This window comes from Chionomys nivalis, chromosome 2, assembly GCF_950005125.1.
Source record: "Chionomys nivalis chromosome 2, mChiNiv1.1, whole genome shotgun sequence".
Classification (NCBI taxonomy): Eukaryota; Metazoa; Chordata; class Mammalia; order Rodentia; family Cricetidae; genus Chionomys; species Chionomys nivalis.
In genome coordinates, this window is record NC_080087.1 from 34,197,343 (window position 1) to 34,216,809 (window position 19,467).

Consider the following 19,467-nt stretch of genomic DNA (forward strand, 5'->3'; position numbering starts at 1 on the left):
TCTAAATATATTCTCATTTTTAACAGAGTAATAAAGTATAATATATACACAATAGATGCACAAATCAAGTGCCAGAAAGATAACTCACTAAGCAAAGTGCTGGCTGCACAACTATCAGAATCTTAGTTTGATCGTAGTATCTACACTAAAGACAAGCATTGTAGCAAATGCTTATAATCTCAGCTCTGGGGAGAGGGAGGCAAGTTCACAACATGTCCCAGTGAGAGACCCTGCCTCAAAAAACAAAGTAGATAGCTACAGAGGAATGATGCACGAGGTTGACCAGAATCTTCACCATGAGTGTGCACACACACATACACACACACCAAAATATGCACATAAATATTTGCAAAAGGCACAAAAGTTGACACCTGCTGAATTTTTGTTTAATAGACATATCCATGTCGCTAGCTAGCAAACAAAGAATAAAATCATGAACATTGTAGATGTGGTAGTTTGAATAAAAACGACTCCCATGAGTTCACAGATTTGAATGCTTGACCACCAGGAAGTGCACTCTTTGGAAGAATTAGGAGATGTGGTCTTGTCAGAGGAGAGATGCCACTGGAGATGGGGTCTGAGGTTTTTCAAAAGCTGAAATCAGACTCAGAGGCTCTCTCTTCCTGTTGATGGAAGATCTGGATATAGAATTCTGAATTTCTTCTGCACATCTGTCTGAGTACCATCATGCCCCCCACCATGATAATGGACTAACCCTCTGGAACTGTAAGGAAGCCCCAAACAAATATTTTCTTTTGTAAGGGCTGCCTTGGTGATGGTGTCTCTTATCAGTTAACAGAACACTGAAACAGTAGGACTCTATCTCCTGTCCCTTTCCAGTTACTCCTCACAGGTAACTTGTCCAGGGTTGCAGGGCATAGTAACCCTTCAGGGTCTTTGTTTCAATGTTGCAACAACTATGGTTAGTATGTTTTTTTTTTTTAAAAAAAAAAAAAGACTGATTACAGTCAAAGAACTGGCTTTAGTGGTATGCATTGTAACACTGGTTCTTTTGGGAAAGGCAGAATAGTAAATACATCCATTAGTTTATTCAAAAAAATTTTATAAAGGAACCTGGTCCTGGTACTGAACCAACTGTCTACCCTGCACAACCTCAATTATCCTTTCTCTCAGTTCCATGAGGCAGTTACTGCTGCTGTCACTCCTACTGCAACTGTGGCTCATGAGAAGCAGAGTTTGGACATGCACACAGCTAGCTATTCGGACTCCAGTCTGTGACTCCGTGTCAGACACAAACGAAGCATCATGCATACTGTCTAAGGCACTGGGTTCTATATTTATTTTTTCTAGCTTTGTTTTTATCAACTTATTTACTGTCACTTACTGAAGCATTAAAAAAAAATGGAACGGTTAGGCCCTGCCCATTCTTCTGCTCCTCCTCTGCCTGTGAACAGCTTTGCTTCATTGTGATGCAGTGCAAACGCGTACTTCATCTGTGATGGTGCAGACCAGGAAGTAAAACCACAATTTTTGAGGCTATTGGAAACAATAGTCTTAATTTAATGTTATTTTTGGACACAGGAAGGGTTTTTTCCCCCTACATAAGCAAGTTTGTGGTTTTGAAGGGTCTTGCTCATCTCTCTGTGGAAAATGCCTAAAAACAAACCACAAGAAACTTGAACAAAGACTTAACTCCTCTCACCAACAACTTCATGTACTTCTCACACATCAGGGAGATCTGGGTTCTAGGTTTGAAACACTGACAGAAATGCACACTTCCTCTCAGATGAAATCCTTAATTCTGCAGGTTAAGCATTTTGTTCTTTAAAATGACATAAATTGTATTTCGTCAGAAAGCAACTGAAGAAGTCAATGTTTGATTCTTGAAGAGATGAGAAGTTGAGAAGTATGAACGCCATGGTTCCTCAATGAGAAATCTTTCAGTTGACTTAAAATGCCAGTTTATGATGGGTGTTTTTCTTCCACTAGAAAAGTAGCCCTACTTTGGCATTAAAAAAAATATTTAAATAATTTAAAACAGGTAATAGACAACAAATGATTTCCATGACTATAAGCAATAGAAAATTAATTAATCTTCTAAACCATAAACAGGATTCATTTCTTGTGGCTATCTAGCTTAGCATACATTCTTAGAAAGCACACATGCACTAGTCCAGCTACTCAATTACCATCAATATTTCCATTGTAGCGGGTACAGAGGACCAAAGATGTGGTCTTTCTTGTCAGTGAGCTCAGAATTTCTCTAGCAGACAAATTCAAATGCAATTAAGCCCAATGCAATATGCCATTATATTAATAGCCTCTACAGAATGTTGTAGTATTACAGAGAAAAGAATTAATTCTTCCCAAGCATTAGGGAAGACTTCCCAGAGGAAGTGATATTTGAGCTAACCTTGACAGCTGATATATGTTTTTGCCCAGATAGGAAGCAAAGAGAAAGAGGTAGGTGGGCTAAGGGAGTTTGGACAGTAGAAGGCAGGGGAGTAAAAGAAGAAAAAAAAAAAACCCAGGGAAAGAAAAGGAAGTGACTGCTTGTATTATATACCCCTTCTGAAAAAATTCTAAAAATCAGTAAATCTCTCCACATTCAAACATACAGTGCAAGAAACCAACCTGGGAAAGTAGATACAGGAGTTAAATACTCTGGGGTATTTTCTGATTTATGAACCAGGGAAGTGCTCATTTGGAAAAACAGAACCTCTGGGTTTTTGGCTGTTCTCCAGTGCCTCAGCAGCTACCAGGTTTCCTGTTCAATGTCTGGCATAAAGTGCCTGGATGGGCATGAGGTTTGCTGTGTCTTCTTTGGGCTTCCTGTCAATGTATAAGGCAGAACTCTCCCTCCAAGTCCAAAAGCCCCTCATTTAAGCCCTTAAATCACTCCCAACCCAACCACTCCATCATGGCCCCATCTATATTGGGTTCCTCAGCATCTACTTCACTCCTCGTTATGAGGTATGTATTCAAGATCCTGATTCTCTTAGAAAGATGCTTTGGTCACATACCGTGAACTCAGTTTGCAGTCAGTTTCTTCCCTAAAACTCTACTCAAAGGTTGTAATTATAAGCCACAGAAGATCTCTCTCTCTCTCCTTCTCTTCCTCCCACTTCTCTCTTTCTCTTTGTGTGATCAAGTTTCTCTATGAGCCTTCTACATGAGTATCAATTAGTGGAATAATGTGAAATCTCTAGGTCCGTTTGATACTGTCCATGTGACATGACTCATAGCTCAATATAAAGAAAGTAAATCTACTTAAGACAATACATAGTGTGGGGTTTCAGAAACCTTTCTAGTCACTAGTTTATAAGGTTTAAAAATAATCATATACTGTTCTGAGCTCATAAGAATGTGAGTGTGATCCTGTATTTATAACAGTAAAATTTCACTGTTCAAAATAATGTTCCTGCTCATCTCAGAGCTGGAGACCCAGTCATCCTCACTCAGATTTTGTTTTGTTTCCTCCTATTCAAGTCTTCCCTCAGTGCCTAACAAGTTCAGGGGAAATGCCCAGACTGTAGCCTGGCTTCCAGTTGGTCCACATCAACTCAAATAAACTGTATGTTAAACAGCAGCCTTATAGATCTAGACAGTAAAAACTTAGGTTTGGTACCACCTCAACAGAATATTTTTTAATGTAGTATTCTTAATTATTCCTTTCTTCAGAGTTGTACAATTGTTACTAAATTCACATTTATAAACTTGTGGTACAAACTGAAAGCTATTTTCAAAAAGTTCTTTGTGTTCAGTGTAGTGGCACCATGTACCTGCAACCCCTGCATTTTTCTCCCCCCTCTCTCTTCCTCTATTCTTTTTCTCTCTCTGTCCCTGTATGCGTGTTTGCCTTTCTACATCTCTCTCTGTTTCTGCCATGCCCTCCCATAAGTATCAAACACAGAGCCTTGTACATCCTAGGCAAGTACCCTACTACTGGGTGGTACCCACCTCTATTTGAATTTTTTTTATTACAAATGGATGAATCTTTCAATTCATCAAGTATTTTGATTTTGCTATCAGTATAAAACATCCTTTGTGACACTATACCCTAAAGAAAGTAAAGAGTTTCTTATTATTGAATATTTTGTTCATACAAATGGATAGATATTTGGGCAATTGTCATTATTACAAAGCAAGTAAAGGGTGTCTGCGAAGAAAAACAGTGACAATGAGAAGAAGAATTAGCAGAGGTACTTCAAATAAATATTTACTCCAGGAATCTCCTCCCAGAAAGTCAGCCCCCCACCCCAACGCACACAAAAATACTGAAAAGGAAAATATGCTGAAGATGGTCGACCCGCCTAAGCTTATCTGTAAATCCTCTCTGTGTGAAATTCAGCTATCAACACAGACCAATGAGAATTGTTTGCATTTGTATTTAAACTCAGGAGGAAGGAATTAGGATTCTCCACACTTGACTGGAAGTAGAACAATCTTCTTAGGCAGAGTTCTGGGAATCTTTTCACTATATTAAGAGATACGAAGATCTGCTTAGGCTGTGTGTTCGCAACCAGGAACACATTTTGTACTATGGAGTACACTGAATCGTCTCCAGAAACACTGCCATTTCTCAGGAGACAGGGTCTCCGGAATCTAGTAATAAAGCCAGGGTCCTAACATGCTCAAGAAAACACTCCCTGAACAAATGCTCCACTCCTAAACCCCAATAATCAGAATCTGAGAAGCTATGATCTAAACATAGTAATGCGGCGGGGTCAGAAGATGCATCCATTGTATCACATGTGTACAGATGCATGCAGCTACGCTCAGGGGCTGCACTTTGAGAGGCAGCCAGTTAGCTTCCCACTCTTTTGTCTGTTTCTCACAGTCCATTAGATAGCAATCCAAGGACTGAGTGGCAAATTGTGGAAACAGAGACGTTAATCATTTTCTGCTCTCACTGAGGAGGCAAGCAGCACCTAAAGTTTTTCTTAAGTTTACATGGAGTTCATCACATCCACGAATTATTGAAAACGTGTGCCTTTGTTTAGTCAATCAATACCTTCGGCTTCAAAACGCAAGTAGGAGACACAGGTCTTAGTCATAAAATAATAGCATTACTGTATAGTGTATTTATAATTGTTTATCTTAGTTAAGGAACCACATTAATTCAAGCCCAAATAGAATGAGAGAGTTGGAATGTAAATATTTGGTTTTTTATTTAAAAAATCACACAATGTAAGTTGTGTAGGCTGAATTTTCAAAAGAGATCCAAATACAACCTCAGATTTACCAAGACGACCCCAGAATGCCCAATTTCCACAATTAAAGACAGTTTGGGTTCACAATGTAAGGTCAAAGAAGGAAACTCCTTACAAGTCTATCTGAATCATTGTAAGTGTTCTCCGGAGTGGTACACAACATCACACCACTCATGTGAGATATCAGTCCTCGTGGTTTATATAGGTGTACCTATGTAATCCTCATTTAAAAACTCATGCAGCAAGTTCTACTGCACACAAGAAAGGAGCCAAAATCATATGAAGCATTGAATGAGCTTTTTTGAAGCTTTTTTTTTTATTATCAGAACTGGAACTTGAACCCAAGCAGCCACATCCCTGGTTCCCATTATGCTTAGGATTTGGGTCCCTCACATTTTAAAGTTCCATGAAATGCCCACATTTTCAGAATTTTTCTCTTACCCACTAAAGCACTGAGTTACCAATACTTGGGTAAATATCACACATGTGAACAATTCTTCCTGCACATGCTCTTACACATGCACACATACACACATGGGCTCACACATGCATGTGTGTGTGCGCACAAGTGTACACATGCGCATACATGTATGCACACACAGGGGTGCATAAATATTCATGCATATGTATATATACACACACAGCACATTGTCTAGGTCTTGTTCCAGATTCAGGGCTCCAATTCTAGTGGGTCAATATCCGAAATCTCTGAAGTTGCTCATAAGTTTTCCAGCCATGCAATGGTCATGTTTTTTGTTTGTTTGTTGGTTGGTTGATTGGTTGGTTGGTTGGTTGGTTGGTTGGTTGGTTGGTTGGTTGGCTGGCTGGCTGGCTGGCTGGCTGGCTGGCTGGCTGGCTGGCTGGCTGGCTGGTTGGTTGGCTGGCTGGCTGGCTGGCTGGCTGGCTGGCTGGCTGGCTGGCTGGCTGGCTGGCTGGCTGGCTGGCTGGCTCGCTGGCTGGCTGGCTGGCTGGTTGGTTGGTTGGTTGGTTGGTTGGCTGGCTGGCTGGTTGGTTGGCTGGCTGGTTGGTTGGTTGGTTGATTGGTTGGTTGGTTGGTTGGTTGGTTTTTTTCCCCCACTGCTACCAGTCTCATGGCAAGGATGGCTGTTGCTTCTCAGTACCGTTGCTCTCTCCCACACACTTCCTTTACTCTTTCACTCAGAGGAAATGTTACTGCCACAGACTGATGTATCAAACAATACGCCATGTGCTGGAGATGTTGACAAACACAGCAGAGACCTCCAACTAGTTCTCCTCTTGAATAGACTTCAGACAGCAATGTGCTTCTAGTCAACATGCCAAGTGTTATGCTAAAGGTTAAAAACTATGTGCCTTTGGAGGAAAGAAAAAGAAGTATCCGACTTGGGCTCTGAAGGAAGTAATTAATACTTTGCATTTCAAATCTTGGGAAGAAAGTAGAATCAGAAGGTAGAGAGGCAAAGAAAACTTACAGAGAAGTTAAGATCATATGTACAAAGACACAAAGTGGGAGTGGCCTAAGTGGTTTTGAGAAGTGCAGTTTTCCCTGTGGCTAGAGGGATGTCTTGTGAGCGCTTGTTGAGAGAGGAAAATGGCAGTCTTGTCAATGTTCTAAGCAAGAAGGACACTGCAGATCCTGTTGGGAATTCTGGAATTTGCCTTGTAGGCGACAGAGAGTTTTCTGCAGAAATTTTACTATAGCAGGACTTGAAAATAACTGTAATCCAAATATGAATCTTTGAGGAGTAAGAAACTCTTAGAAGAAGATGAAATTTACAGTCCAGGAGAAGCATTAATATGTCACAATTATTCTTACTATGACAAAGAATACTGTGGCCAAGTCTATACAGAACCAGTGTCCATCCAATATGGTTTAAACCTGCTGAGTTAGTTACAGTGACTAAACCATTGTGCTAAACATTCTGAGAGAAAGGTGTGAAAACAGGATAAAGCACAAAAAGTCTCAGCATCTTCAACATATCTGGAGTAGTGGAGGTAAAGTTCTTCATCTCATGTTAATTTTTGCATGTCTTCAGTAGTACTAATGCTTAAAAGCATTTAAAAGGCATTTTCAAGTGCCAAAACGTTTAGTCAACTTCTATGAAGAAAGTCTTTAATAACTAAAAGCAACAACTAATACTATTTAATAAAACTAAATTAAAATTCTTTTGATCCTATCAAAACAGAACAAAATATTACCATCATCTTACCTCCATAAGGTTCACATAAAAACAATCTCTCAGTCTCGGTATATTTACTGAGATTTTATTGTGTTTGTAAGTGCATGCTCCTCTGTGTGCATGTATACATGCATGTGCTGATGTGTAATATGAAAGTCAAAGGGCAGTCACTCTTCAGGTGCTGTCCACCTTTCTTTTGAGTCATGGTCTCTCACTGCCCTAGCTTGCTAAATAGTCTAAGCTGATTGGCTAGTAAGCCTTCAAGGATCCACTTGCTGTGCCCCAAGCCCTGAAATTACAAATGCATATTGCCACACCCCACCACATTTCTTAAAATGTGGATTATGGGGCTGGACTAAATTCAGTTTCTCTTCTGAGATATCTTCCCAGCCCAAGATGTACATTCTTAGTTACCTACCAGAAACACAGTTTGAGCTTACAGTAGGCAGACTTGCAGTAGGAAATTTGAATGTGACTTACCCACATTGTGATTAAATTTGTCTAAAATGTCCTAGGTCATACCCGCATATGAATAGACATTTGCATCCAGGTACAAAAGCTTGGGGAAAAGGATTAGCTAAGGAAGAGATCTGTAGATTCTCCAAGACATGACTCCTTTTCAGCATACTGGGAATGTTATGTTAGAAAAACACAACCTCTTAATCGTAATATTTGGGTCTTTTCAACTCTTGGAACGCTAGGGGGTTCAAAGCCAGAGATGAAATGTAATGAAAAGATGACTCCTTGGGGAATATGCAGAGGTCTGTGAATTGTATATACGACCTTGTCTAAATTAGGCCTCCTTGGTATGAGGTACACCTAGTTGGTTAAAGATAGAATTTCAACCTTAATGCTGTTGCTTTTGTGAGCAGAATTAAACTTAATAGCATATGAATATAAATTTTTATGATTTAATTGAAGTCTTTTGGGAGAAATACCCCTTCCGTTTTGCAAAGAAAGGGGGAAAGAATAATAAAAACAGCGGCAATAATTTACATGAAAATCAAGTCAAATGAATTTAAGTCGGTGATAAAGTCTCCATGAAGACTTTAAAGGACTGTTCCAGGAATGCCCACACAGAGGTACCTAAGGTTCACATCCTGCCTCAGCAAGACAAGAAACTGCACATGGAGAACATTTGCACTGGTTTTTAAGTTCTCAGTGTTAAAGTCAGAAATCAGTGAGTAGAATGTTCTAGTTACAGTCAAGTGAGCAGAGCCTTTGCTGAAGTACTAAGATGGATATTCTGTGAGAGTTGAGAGCTTGCTTGCTTGCTTGCTTGCTTGCTTGCTTGCTTGCTTGCTTGCTTGTTGTGAGATAGGGTCTCCTTACATGACGCAGCCAACCTCCAGGTCATGAGGTCAAAAATAGTTCATGTGATCCTCCTGCCTCAGCCTCTCCAATAACTGTAACTAGAGGCTCACTCCATCACTTTTCAAGAGGATACACTGTGTAGATACTTGAGCAGGTACCCTGAACTGTCTGTCATAAAAAGGCTTGTCGTTTTTGCAATACTTTCCATACACCCAGAAATTCTTGTAGAGTGTTCCAAGGGCACTGAGGGTGAAAGGTGAGCATGGTGAGCAATTCTTAGGCTATGCCCTTCTGAGTCACACAGAGCCCTGACATCTCCCTGGCAGGCACATGCCAGCTTTTATTTGAATAAAAGGGGCCTGATGCTAAGTAGATAAATACATAACAGTGAGAACCACTGACTTCCCATAAAAATACATTAAGGTTTTAAAAGAGGTATTAGTAGGGAAAAATGTTCACCTAGAGAGAAAACTTATACATGCAAAGCATAATAATCACATAAATTTAAAGGACTTGTGAAATAGGTCTGGGACCCTTACAATTTAAGCTTCCTCTAGAAACCCAATGCACACACTTGGGCATTTTGTTCCTTGCTAGTTGGCTTAACATAAAGGTGTGGATTGATTCTTAGTCAGGTTTCAAGCTTGAGCAGCGACAGCAACAAGAAAACTGATGACGTAAAACCAAAGGCTAAAGCATGAGAAGCAAAGAAAATTCTACATGTAAATTAAATATTCCACAGAGATGGTCTTGAACTCTTGATGATTGCAGTGTTTCCACAGGCTCGGTATTTATCATCAACCTTTCTGATTTGGGCTGTTTGGACCAAGCCCTTGCTGACTGTTATTTATGTTTTCTTACATAGGCATTGAAGGTCCTGGTGAGATGGCTCACTGAAAAGACACTTGCCACCAACACTGAAGAAGACTCAAGTTCCATCTTGGAACCTAGTTGGCTAGTTGGTAGTAAGAGAGAACCAACTCCCACAAGTTGTCTTCTAGCCTGTACTCAGAAACACACACACACACGTACACACACACAAATAAATAAATATATAAAATACATGGACATTTAAAGATGTTTCAGTTCATTACATTTTGTGGCCTGTTTTAAACAACATCACAAAATTAGAGGTACAATTTCGATTTCAAGGACAGCTACAATGCAATGTACAATTAAGCTTATTTTCCTAATATCTAGTTTCTTTTAGGTAATGAATAAAAGTCCCACACAGAGCTGGTGGGAGCAAGTGCCTAGCCTGCTGCTTGCGGAGAAGGGTGGCAGGTCACACTGAGAAGTTAGGATCTTGGCTTCATTCTGTTGCTATAAAACTGGACCTCAAAATATTCACCAGCAAAATGGGATAAATAAAAGCATCAGCTTCACTCATTCACAGCGTACCTGAAAGGATGAAGGTTAGCTAAACCCATAAACTGTGGAAAACAGTGTTGCTAGCTAACCCATCAGAAAGGTCCTGATGAGCCCGCTGGATGCTGACTTGCAATGGGAGCTATCTGGCAACCCTTGGTTGTTTTTATTTAAAAGCATACTTTAAGATATAAACATACTTAAGAAAATATAACCTTAAATATAAAATTTCCTGACATCTACATCATACTGGTACAATGAGACTTCGGTTTGAAAATATTCAAATGTGATAACAGACACTGTCTTCCAACCCAACAAAACAACTTATCAGATAGTTCTAAATGTTCTAATATGACAACATGGTTCTTTTTTTCTGTGGCCTGAAAAGATATTAAATGAAATACCTTATTGCTATGTAAAAATGGTTTAAATTATGGGTATATTTTATCATATACATTGCATTTATTGTTTGATAGGGGAAAACATTTCTGATGTTTTTATACACCGTCTTTCTTTATCGACCATGTACTGAAACTGGAGGCTGAGAAAAAGGCTAGGCCAATACTGACAGGTTTCAAATATCAAACTATACTATTAGGTCAGTGCTAAGATCAATTAGCGCTTTTGAATGACAGTAAAGGTCATGTGAGACTTGGAGGCAGCTCTCCGGAACCGTCTTACCCTTCCCTATAAATGTGAGCTTGATGGTTCAAAACGGTTTCTGTTTTTAAAATTAATCAGTGTCATCTCGTTTTCTGGAAAAGAGAAAGGAGGGCATGGATAGTGGTGTGCTCGGGTATTTTTTGCACCCCTCTACAACAAACACATGGGTAGAGCAAAAATAAAACACAGGAAGTTCAGAGGAAAGGGACACATCACTAGGGCACACTCTAATGTGCTATGCCACAGCAATATTAAGTGACAGTAATGTTTACAAAGTCTCCAGACCTCTTAAAGCCAGCAGAGTGACTTGTGAGACTTCTGAATATGTGACTCTTGTTTATTTTCTTCCACTCAAGTTCTGGCTAAATGACGCCAAGTTTGGCTCCATGCACAATTTAATGAATATTCAATTCCTTGCACTCAAACACATCAAGCTGTGAGACGCAGAGCTGAACATAGGAACAGTTCAACACGCTCTTGTACCTAACCCATCTGGAGGGCAAATGCCTGAAAGAGCATGTCGTTTCTAAGTTCACCAGGAAAATTCCATAAGAGGAGCCTGTACACACCACCGCTATCCATTCCGGGTGGTGTTGATTTCCTTCACCTAGTAACCATTGTAATAAAATCCCCCAACTGTACTTCTGAATACAATTAGCTTAAGATACTCGACTGAGACACACAGTGTAAGAGTTGAGAATGTGGAAGGGGAATATTCATTCGAAAAAGAAACTGTCAGGGTCTTATTCTCGCCCAGAAGATAGCTAAGCCATTGGTAAAGGTCTGCCCAGCTCTTCCGTGATGGGACTCCGTACTTTTGATGGCAGACTTTTCTGTTTGTTTCTCAAATGAGGGATGTGAAATATTTACAACCAGACAGTACCTAATTTTAGGTTTTAAGTGCTTTAACAGCTCCATGAAATATGATCAGCAGCTGCACTACAGAACTATGGTGAATAAACTCCCCGGGAGGGGGCCTGTTCTTACTGAATGCTGAGTGTTCTTAAGCTTACCCAGTAAAGAAAAGAGTGAGAGTGAAGATAATGCAAAAACATAATAAATGCTCACAATTCCTAAATTGCTTAGCACTCCACTGAATCTCAAAAGGGTTATCTTTGTTCTTAAATTCTGCATAAAACCTGTGGGCTTCCCCCTGCATGACAGTGAAAAAAACTTTAATTTTATTATCTAAAAGTTAGAATGTGCATTTTCCAAAACCCCAACTTTTCTACCAACCGCCACAGATTTTTCTATCATCTTACCCTTTCAAAATTTCTACACGATTTAACTCTGGTTCATCACATTTAATAAATGAAGTGCCAAGCCACATAAATATATTTTTAGACATGGCATCAGCCATGCAGAACTTGCACCAGTGACGAAAAACATGAAACTGGACACTGTATTTCCCATTGCTACGTAAAATTTATTTACACCATAAATCACAATATAAATAAAAGAAAATTTAGAGATGAAGAATATGTTATTTTTAAACCAGAGAGGGATAATACACACACACACACACACACACACACACACGCGCGCGCGCACTAAAATGGCAAACCACCCACCTGCAAATATTTCTTGAAAAAGAAACTTTTCTATGGTTTTCATCCAGCTTCTAGAAAATGCCTAAACACCCATGTCTCTATTTCTTAATGAGAATAAAATAGTTCTTAAGTCAATCTATTCTCACACATTGTAGGCTTTTGAAGCTCTTTTAGTTTAACATGTTAGCTAATATGACCCTACATGTGAACACACATGCACAGCTTAGAAATGAGAAGCCAGCCTTTGTAATGTTCAGTGAATGGGAAGAATCGCAAACGGTTTCCCATGTATAGCTGGGAGAGTCCCTTCGGTGAGGTGCTCTTAAAGTGGGAAAGCCTCTTCATTTTTCACCTGCTTCGTAAAGGTGAATAGACTTTGAAAACCTCCCTATTTCAGACATTCACTTGTGGGAGGACAAGGTCTGGTCCTTGTAAGAATATGAGGTTTGAAGCCAGCTCAGCTCTGTTACGGCCAAAGCTGCTGCTGCTGTTGAAGGTTCTGCTATTTGTTTGTTTGTTTGTTTTTCACACCCATGGTCAGACATTACTCTAAAAATGTTTTACCCTAATGTTCCCTACAACCTTGAATCAGGTGGAACAATTTTTCGGGGCTGTCAAAGTGAGGAATGTCTATCTATTTTGAGCATTCTTGCCACAAACTCAGCGTTCTGACAGTTCTTCAACACACACAAGCCTGTCTTGTGTTGCTATTGCTCTTCTATTTCTTGGAATAATATTATTTTTTTAAGTACAAAATGTCTTTGAATACAAACCTCTTAAAACACACCATGAAACGTATCAAAGTACTTTGTTTTAGAATTCTCTACTTTCTGACTCGTCTAGTTTTTGTTTCTCAGGTATGAGTATATATAGATATATGCATATATACACATAAGCATATGCATTGCATTATTTAAAGGCAAACAAAAAAGTAGCACCGTTTCTGCTTAAATATAAAACTTTACTGGGAGGTTATATCAAATACAAATCTTGTCCTAGAGAAGTCTTAAAAATAAAACAGAATTAAATAAAAGAGGGAAAACGCAACAAACAAAAACTCATGGTCCGTTTCGAATGCTGTCAGTCACCCACGGGTAAATGAAACTTCAGAAGTTGTTGATGGGAATGCGCAGTTGCTAAACGCTCCTAAAGACTCCCACCTAAGTCCCCCAGGAGCCTGCACTGAAACTGGCAAACGCCCTAAGGTGCAAAAAGGCGATCGCTAAGGGAAGAGCAACAAAATGCCATATTCGAGAAGATGTATTTCACTCCAACAATAACGTTGATCCCAGAGTGCTGAGCCAAAACGGGTACGGAAGAAAGAAAACTGTTAAGTATGGGCTCTTAATGTGAAACCCAACCTGTTGGATCTCCTTAGGTATCAGATTTTGGAAGTGTCTGTAATGACAGCCAGGAAAGCAAATTAATGGCCAAGGGCCCACTGGGTTTGAACACGAGACTCCTGTTACCTCCTCACAGATCAAGTACACAACACACACGCACACGGGGGTGCTCCACGTGGAACTGCGCAGAAACCAAAACACACAGGTTCCTGGAACTAGCGGCCACTTAGGTTGTCCCTGCGCCGGGATGCGCACCTTCCTCGCGGTTCTCTAGTTCATAAAGATTCCTGAATGACTCCAGCGCTGTCGGCAGCCAGGGAGGAAAAGGCCACACAGATCCCACCCAAATCACCACCCCGGTTAGCCTCCCGGGAAGTTGAAAGATGGGTGCCTGTGAACCCCAACCAAGAAGAAGGTGAAAAAAATCAAACAGTACTCCCTAAGTTTCGCTACCGCTCAGCCGGTCAAAAACTCCCTAATTTTTCTGAGAGTAGTTCTGAATCTTGAATACAAAGAAAAGAAAAAAAAAAAGTTAAGTGCTACTAGAAAAATAAAATGAAAAGTTTGGGTTGTTATGCGGTGCGAACTGAAACAGGCTCACACGGTCAGCCTCTGAGTCTCTTTTCACCAGGCTCCAAATCTCGAGTCCCGTGGCCTCCCCAGACCCAAGCGGCTCGGGGAGAAACCTGCTCTCCCCAACACGGTCCTCTGGTTTGGAGAAGTTAGAATCGCTCCATGGTATCCACGCCTGGAGCCAATGAAAGCGATTCCTCCGACAAGGCGCCTCTAATTTCACAGACCCTGGCACACTACAGGAGACATTCGTCCACGCCACATAAAAACTATTAACTTGCGATTGCCGCTGTTTAGACGGTGACCGGTACCTGGCGATCAGAGCTTGGCCCCGGAGTACACGCGCGCCCGGCTACACGCACACCCAGGCGCCCTTGGCCCTCCAGGGGACACTGGGGTACCACCCTTGCTCGGTGTAGCCGGTCATCACAAAATACTTAATGTCACAGGGTGGGAGTGGGGAGAGGTTCGTGCAGGCGCCTGGGAGAAACGGGGGCGGGGTGCAGTCAGGTATGGTCTGCACCCTGAACGCTGCGAGGATTATCCGGGTCCCGGGCCCGCTGCGCAGACTCCCAGCGGCAGAGAAAAGTGGTTATTGGGGACCTATGGGTCATTGAGGGTCCCTCTGAGTAGAACGCACCTCTGAGGTGCTAGCGGCCCTAGCCGTGGGAGACCGGTTTTAGGTCACCGGGGAGAACCCTAAGCCTCACACGTTCTCTCGACGCGCGTCTTCCATCCCCGAATCTCCAAACGTATTACAAAGTCGCTCACACTTTCCAGGGGACAGTTTGGGAACCTTCCAAATCTTGAACCACTTTACCTCCAGAAACCGGGTTATTTGAAGAGTGGGTACTCACCTCTGGCGGCCTGGACCGCCTTGGGCTCCTGAAGCTCAATTGTCTGTCCCAGCCCGTAATCCGCGGGTCCGATCTGGGTATTTACTCTCGTTCCTTCCAGTGTCGAAGTTTTCCCTTCGCGCTGTGTCTCTGGTGAAAACAGGACATCCCTTTCGGCCACCCCCAACAAATAGCTTACACAAGTGGGGGAGAAACAGGGCGGGGTGGGGGAGCCGTCTGCGAGGGGGGAGGAGGAAAGGAGAGGAGCCAAAAGTCCCGGCAGCCGAGCGGTGGGGAAGGCAGAAGAAAAGAGAAAGCGCGCGCGCCGGGCGTCCCTCCGCAGGTCCCCGCAGCCTGGTCCCTTCTCTAGGGCAGCTGCTGCCCGGCGCCGTCCGGGTGGAAGTTTTGCGCGCAAGCCGGGAGCCGCCGGAGCGTGCGCCGCGCCGCGGGCTGCTTCTCTCTTGCGCGCGGAACTGGAGCCTAGAGGCGGGGGCACGTCGCCGCCGGCGACTTTTGGGTAGGGTGGCTGCTGGGGGCCTCGCGGCAGGCAGCCGGAAGGGCAGAGGACCGTGGCGGGCTCAGAAGCCTTTCCTTTATATTCGATCTCGGAGAAGTGCCTGTTGTCATCGTTTTTTTGCGGTCTCGCGTGGGGACCGCCGAGGCTCCCGGGCCTTGAGCGTCTCTGGTGGCGCCGCGGTAATCTCCGCGCCCTCTGCGCCGCCCCACCCCGCCCCCACCCTGCCTGGCGCAGGCCGCTACGGCCTCTGGACTGAAGGGACTGCTGTCCCGCCACTGCGCTCCCCAGTCCCCACCTGCTTCTTCTAGGCTGCAGTCTCCTGACTTAGCTGTAGCTCTCTAGTTACCCTGTCCCCGGTGCGAGCTACGGACTCCTTGCCACTTACCCCAACAGAGGAGGCAAAAGGGACTCTCTGCCTAATTACAACAAAGTTAAGCACCAACTTACACCAGCCCCGGGAGCTTTCTCTGGGCTGAGGAAATAGCTTTTTCGGTGGAGATGTGGGGGATCAAGGAGTTAGTACTGAGCAGATGGGCAGCCCTGGGGAGTGCCTGGGCCCCTTCCAGTGCTGGGTGCAGCAGCTATAGGCATCCCTCCCGGGGGCTCAAAGGTCAGACAGCAAGGACTTGACTTCCAATGCCATTCAGAGAAAGTGAGTTCTCCCAGCACGTTGCTGAAATGACATTCCGAGCCTATCCCTTCTGCAAATGCCTTATGTGCCTACACAGAATTTCATTTTACACGACTACATCTAACTATCACACTCTTGGACCAAAGCAAAGAAAGTCCCCAAGTATCACCCCTATATAATAACACCTTTTCCTAAAATCCATTGTCTATTTCAGCATCATCTGTCCTCTGACATTGACAATGCCAATTGACTCATTTTGAATTTATTGTCACTCATTGTACTGGCCACTTAGGGCTCATGTATGTTCGTTTAATTAATTTTCCCACTAACTATTAAGCCTGTGTAGAAGATAACCAGAGCCCAAAGAAATGGAAATGATTTCCCCAAGGACAAACCAAGTGGTCTCTAGCAACAAAGCTCACGATTCAAGAGTAAACCCCTATTCTGCCTTAGATGTGGCCTCAGAAATGAGAAATCAGTCCCCTTTGGAGATATGCAGTTTTAATACTGTTGTCAACTAAATTATACTGCGAACTTTTTTTCAGAAACAGGTTTCATCCTCCACTTGAGCTTGGTTGTGTGTTTCTAACAGGAGCCTGGTCAGAGTTCAAAAGGAAAATTCGTCCTGAATGTCTTTTTTAATGGGTAGGGCATTGTCCACGATGATTAAGAGGCCTTGGGAAAGATGCAGCTTTCGGTTCAACCTGATAAAAGTACTTCTTTCCGTCTTCTTGCTTGTTGGCTGTTTCTCCCACAGATCTGTTTCCCAAAGCTGGAGCACTGCCATGCAGACTTCCCCCTCTTCTACTTAGCTGGGTAGGAAGGTTTCTGGTGGTGGCATGGAGGCCTGGGAAGCACGAGCCAGAGCCCAGTCCTGGTTTAAAGAGAAGCACCAGTCACTGTACATTCATGGGACAATAGCACCCAGAATACTTCATTTATTTTATTGTCTCCAATGCATAGCTCACAGCAGTTTGTTGTTGATCTTTGGGAGGACTTGGTTTCCCGTGACAAAGGTGAATCTATACTATTGACCTCTGAGGCTTTCAGTAACTGTGGTTGTGAGAAAAGCAGTCATTCTTTTTAGCACAGCATGGATGTGGCAGCCCAAGAGAGAAACCATAACAGTGAGTCCATCCGAGTTGGAATCCTTCAGGAATACAGCAAATGAGTCAGAACTAAAGCGGGTGCTCTATTTAGCATGCTCCGCAGAAGTCACAAAGGGCCCATTTCTTTTTGGTACAAAACTTTGTGTGTTGGTTTTATCTCTTTAAAAGATGGGGAGGTTCATAATTAAACTCTGATGGTTTAGAAAATCACTGAAAAGAATTAAAAAGGCTGTGCGCTTCCTTGATCTCATCTAAAAGAATCTTTTTAGCATACTGACCTTGCAGTCAAGGTTACTTTGGTTCCTTGTTATTTTTTATAATATATATACATATATATTCAGTTGTTCCTCTGAAACCTCAGAATTATTTGAAAATATTAATTATTTACTTTTGTATTTGGCTTTTTAATAATAGTACTTAACTATTCATATACTGCATAGATGTAGTTAAAGTTCTTTGTGTTCAGTCTACATTTGAGAGAGATTGAACAGGAATCATGTTTGCCTAGGCAAACAATGTGCATGCTGTTTGTTCAAACAAAGCCTTTTCCAGCAAATGTCAAACAACTTTTATAATTATGGACATATCACCTAGAATGTGGTAGTGGGTCTGTATTTAAACATAATATGATTGTAGGTATATGTTTATTACTTTAAATCTACTTTCATTAAAAAGTTTATTTGAAAAGGAAATCTTTTATTATCACTATAAATAGAAATCAAAGAATAGAAGACAAGCTATAAATGAGTTCATATTGTGGAAATAGTTTTTTCTCACACCATCTACAAATATCTCAGTGTTTTAATAAACAACTGTTTAAAGCATTATATTCCAGGTGCTCCCAATCCCAGCTTTCCCAAACTATAGTTTTTAAAAAACATTCTTTTTCTACAACTGGAGAGAAATGTTGAAAGAGGTCTAGTTAATTTCAGGATTTCTTTCTTTTTTAATTTTCAAATTTAATTTGTTTATTATGCATGTGGGCGGGTGGGGGGAGCGAGTATCAAGGCATGTATATAGAAAGGAAAGAAAAACTTGCTAGAGTCAGTTCTCCTGTCCATGCTGTCAGACCCAGGAATTGAACTCAGGTCTTTAGGCTTAGCAGTAAGTACATCTGCCTGCCGAGTCTACTCCGCAGCCTTACAAGTTACTTTAGATATTGGTCCTTAGTCCATTATTGAGCTTCTTCTTCTTCTTTTTTTTTTTTTTTTTTTGGTTTTTCGAGACAGGGTTTCTCTGTAGCTTTGGGTGCCCATCCTGGAACACTAGCTCTTGTAGACCAGGCTGGCCTCGAACTCCCAGAGATCCGCCTGCCTCTGCCTCCCGAGTGCTGGGATTAAAGGTGTGCGCGACCACCGCCCGGCTTGAGCTTCTTTCTTAAAGTATGCTTGAGGTCTCTAAAGCTGAAGGTTTTTTTTTTTTAATTGGAATCTTTCAGGGGTTTTATTGCTATTTTTCTTGGGGAAAATACAATTTATAAATGCATCGTTCAAAAGAAAAGCTCTCCTAAAAAAATGACTTGTCCTGTTTTCATTTCTTCCCCTTTCTCTCTTCATCTGAGACCCGGTAGCACCACACTAGAAGTTCTGACTGTCCCAGCTTGTCAGACTATCCAAGTTTTAGAAGGAAGAAGGAAAGCCGGAAGAGCAGAAGATGGGAGACACCCAAAGAACCCGAAAGAAAACATAGGGAACTTCAAAAGTCAGGGGACACCTGCTGCAGAATTCAGAAAGATTTCCAAAAACACTAGCAGGTTCTCCACAGCATCAGAACATCCATAAACGTTCAGAAAAAGATACTAGGAGAGCAGGCTAGAACAAACAGTGGGAACATAATATTCACTTATAAAGCTGTTCCTGCACTTTGTGCCTCTGGGTTTGGACACAGCCACAGTTAGCATTTGGTGTTTATTTTTCAGTTGTGTATGGCATTCTTTGGCATGCAGTTTTGTATAAGTCAAATTAAACAAGCAAAACACTCTCGGAGCGCAAAATCCCAAACACAATTTTTATCTTAATTTCCTTGGAAAGAAACCTTAAGGGGAAAATAATACCATCATTTTAGTAAGAACAGATTTGTAGGCTCAAAAGTAAAATGACACACCACCATCCCACCACTGCTTCCCAAAAGAAAAGAAAAGAAAACAAAGGGTTGGATATTTGGAGAAATAATTCCCCAGCAAACCTCCTGAGCACCCTGGTAGCCTACCTTTGAACTTCAGCTGGAAGCT

At 41.9% G+C, this 19,467-nt stretch overlaps 1 protein-coding gene across 3 annotated transcripts in view; it reads right to left on the minus strand.

The window, feature by feature from the left end:
* Positions 1-15,435, minus strand: part of Eya4 (EYA transcriptional coactivator and phosphatase 4) — a 251,764-nt gene extending 236,329 nt beyond the window's left edge. For all 3 annotated transcript variants that reach the window (XM_057762406.1, XM_057762407.1, XM_057762405.1), the window contains exon 1: positions 15,002-15,435. The gene's annotated coding sequence lies outside the window, so the exon portion shown is untranslated. The remainder of the gene's footprint in view (positions 1-15,001) is intronic.
* Positions 15,436-19,467: the final 4,032 nt, after the last annotated feature.